This window comes from Macrobrachium nipponense, chromosome 15 (genome assembly GCF_015104395.2).
Source record: "Macrobrachium nipponense isolate FS-2020 chromosome 15, ASM1510439v2, whole genome shotgun sequence".
Classification (NCBI taxonomy): Eukaryota; Metazoa; Arthropoda; class Malacostraca; order Decapoda; family Palaemonidae; genus Macrobrachium; species Macrobrachium nipponense.
This window is the reverse complement of record NC_087208.1, coordinates 59,164,165-59,168,348: the sequence shown is the minus strand read 5'-3', so window position 1 is coordinate 59,168,348 and position 4,184 is coordinate 59,164,165.

The window sequence follows — 4,184 nt, the reverse complement described above, 5'->3', positions numbered from 1 at the left end:
CTTTTGGAATCAGAGTAAATGACAAAATTAGTGTCGCTACTTTGAACAACTATATCCAGGGCAGAGACTATGGCTGTTAATTCTGCTGTGAATATGGATGCAAAGTCAGGTAGTTTAGCTGTATATGCTGTATCACCAAGGATAACTGCACAGCCAACACCACTACTTGACTTTGATCCATCCGTATATATTTTTGTCACATTAATGTGAACTGTTTCGTGCTCGAGGGGGTCTTTCGGCTCTTGGGAATCCATTTTCACTTGCAATATTCACTGAGAATGAAATAAAAACACATATACGTACGTACGCAGGCTTTGTACATTCACACTGAGTAAAAAAGAAAGATAAACAGCCTTCACGAAGTGAAGAAAACAGAGCAAATGACTGAAGCGGGCAGAGAGATGAGCAGGACATCCACCCACTAGCGAGGCCGAAAGCAAAGTGACTCCTCTCCTCACAGTCGAGCTGACCGCCCACTGCCGGACAAGTAGTTAACTACCGAACCCCCTTGTTCGAAGCTTACGACCGGTTCAGCTGCCACTAAGTACCTTCCTATTGTTAAAGGACCAAGGGTTTGTATACGTATCGGAACAAATTAGAATACTATACAGCTTTGGGTATAAATATATTTACTTGTATTCAAACAGACACTACAAATCAACTAAAAACAAATATTTACTGACTGAAAACCAGTCAAGTCAAGGTTTTCCTAAACAAGAGTTTATGATTATTTATTTTAAAATAATAAAAAGATTTCTAGTTCATAAAGCTTAAAAGATCTTCCAGACATGACTTAACAAAGTAACACAATGTGATATCAAATAAGAACAAAAATGTATACAATTAAGTTTATGCATTACTTTGGTTTTGATACCTATAAAGTATTCTATCTGTAAACAGGGGAGATAAAATCTGATGTATCCAATATCAAAACTAATAAATGACGTACCTGAATATACTGCCCATCAGATGAACGAATGGTATCGTCTGGAGGAGTGTTCGGTGGGAGTATTTTTGCCTGGGGGAACTCCGTTTGTATACGCTGAGTGAAATCTCTTATTTGTTCGTATTCCAAGCCTCGATAAATAAATGCTTTGTTCTGGACAGACATGATACAAAATTAATTTAATTATTTAAGGGCTGATAGCAAAAGACCGAAAAACCTGGATATAATAAGAAAAACAAAGAAGAAATGAGTTTACAGCCAACATAAAATGACAATTGTTTGTCGAAAATTGCATTTTTTCCTAACTATACAAACCTGAGGTTCCTTTAAACAATAGGAAGTAGCTAAGCGGCAGCTGGAACGGTCGTAAGCTTCGAACAAGGGGAGAACGGTAGTTAACTGCTTGTCCGATCGTCGCGCGGCTGGGAGGTAAACAAATCACTTTTGCTTTTGGCCCATGCAAAATACGCAGAGTGAGGGGTGGCATGAGGATGGACTTTATGTTAAAGGACCTCAGGTTTGTATAGTAGGAAAAATGCAATTCGACAAATTGTCATTTGTTCCGATACGTAATACAAACCCTCGGTCCTTTAACAATAGGAAGACTCATTCTTGGTGGGAGGAATCTGAGTCTTTTGATGAACAGACTGGTGTTCGTCCATCCCTGGAATGCCTCCCTGGTCGTAAGAGCGAGGGAGGGATCCAAGCCTCTGTCCGATTGATCGGGGTGTGCACCGCAGGGATCAATGGTCAGACCTCTGGGCCAGAGTACTAAGAGAGAGGCAAGCGTATCTCTTCGTACCAGCAAGCAAGAACTTGTTCCTGTTTGCAAGAGGCAACATAAAGTATGGGTTTGTCTCAAGCTGGCATCCACTTCCTCCCCTTGTTGGAGGAAGTGGTGGATATACGCTCCTATCCCTAGTGAAATAGGGATAGGGATGGGGCTCTGTTGAGTAGCTCACCTGCATCTTGTCCTTATCCAGCAGGGTGACGACCGTGTCCCTCTAACCACAGGTAGAGGGGAAGAAAAAGATGGGAAGAGGAGCCAGTCACACTCTCATTCACCATCCATTCTTACGGTCACACCAGGACTCGATGCTGTTCAGCCTGCGAGGGTCTGGGTTCGCTACACAACGTGTGAGCAGCCACCACGGGTCCCAACCGGAAAAAGATCCAAGGACCTGTGGGCAATATCCCGAAGGTAGAAGGAAGGGCATGTGGTCTGGTTGGACCAGACCCCTGCCTTCAGTACCTGCGCCAAGGAGAAGTTCTTGTGGACAAAGGCAGCATCTCCTTCGCATCGAAGGCGGTGAAGTCCATTAGGGAGGGGATTGTGAACGACTCGAACCAATCGTCAGGGACCGAAGGGTTCTGAGTCTTCGCTACGAAGTTCGGTACGAAATCGAGCGTCACGGATCCCCATCCCCCCCTGGGTGCCTGACTTCGCAGGAGAAGTCATGCAGTTCCTCAGAGGAAAAGAAGGAAATAGTCGCATGACCTATCCCTCTTCTCTACTTCGGTGATGTCCAGTACCCATACTGGTCTGTCAGTTAGCAACGAAGTCTCTCGCATCCTCCTATCCCCATGCAGCGAAGTTCTCGGTAGTGGATAGGACACCGACACTCCATGGTGGGTGTCAATGGTATGGGTACTGTGACAAGCTATTAAAACGAAGTCATGGTTGCTGTGTAACAACCGAACTAGTCAACAGCGTAATTCGTAACTGACTCGGCCGCTCTGACAGCTGCCGACTGACTGCGTTCGGTAGGAGGCAAGTTGTCAAAGCATCCGAGTAAGTCACGTGACCTTCGCCTTTAAAGGGTTATGCCGAGAGACCAAAACAAATGATGTATTTGTTTGTCACCAATGCCGGACAGCGAGGTGATGATTCTCTTAAGGCATGTACCCAACAGGCGAAAGTCAATTGCCTTCTAGAGACCGAGGTCCCTGAAGGTAAAACATCTCATGTTTGTTGAATCTCAGCTAAGGAGAAACAACACTATGTACCGTTTGAAGACGAAGGTAGATATTGAATGCAAACCTACGTCTTCACATATGAATCGAGAGAAGGATCTCAAGATTCATAACCTGTGCTTACAAATGACTGAAAACGCTACCCCGCTATTTCATTGCTGTCCGGTGAGAAGTCGTAGTTGCAATGAAAGCGGGGCGTTCTTCGGTAATGAAAAACACAGGTGAAAGCCGCCTGAAGAACTGCTTCTCATGGGCTGAACATTTGGAGGTAGAGCTGTCAGGTCGGAGAGTAGGCGATGTCTTCTGACACATCTTGTAATTCGGGTTGAACAATGAACAATTGTACACTACGAATACGAGATATTTTGAAGACAAACTCAGATGTCTGCAAAATCATTCGCATTATCGCAGTGCGATGCAGCGGGAGACTTGTACAGACTTCTGTTACCGTGCGGTAAACAGAAAGATGAAAGAGTCCAAGAGATATCTCTGTTGAAAAATTCTCGCAATGTCGAAGGCGATGGAATCCAGCGTCACCGCAGTAGATGGTCCTTCATTATTGCGAGAATCCCCGTTAATCAGAGACCTAAGTCCATGATTGTTAGGCAGAGATACGGTTCGGTAGTCAATCAAGCAGGGAGAGAGAGACATACATGACCGTGAATCTCGGAGGCCCAGCTGATACTGAGCTGCTATGAGGCAGTTCAATACGCAGTGGTTGAGCCTGCTGACTCGTCATCTGAGTTGCCAGGTAATCCATTATTCCACGAAGGAATGCGTTCGGCTAGAACTACCGAGCATAAAAGATATGCTCGGGCAATTATATTTAGGCGAAACGAATTTCGGTAAATATAAAAGTTGAAATGGTGTGTCGTGACAAAACCATAAGTATATAAAATTGAAACTGAAAACTCCTGGGAGGTTGCAGGCAACCCCGAGTTGCTGTTCAATTAGAATACTTCTCGTCTAAGTCGCAATCCGTAGAATAAAACTAGGATATGCGCCTACCCCTCGGACAAGTCAACTGCTTAGCAGAATCAGGTCGCGAGGTTAATATACGTAGTATATTTGTAGGATTCTGAACAACGATCTCCATCCTAAATTCTTTCCTTCAAGAAAACAAAATAAGGATTGGAGATCGACCACCTTCGTTCTCTATCAAAGAGAGTGAAGGAGAAGTCTTCCTCGAAGGAAAGCTTCAATGGTGAACAGAATACTAAGACGATAGTTCAAGCCAAACTGGATATTCCCGTCCGATCTCCTC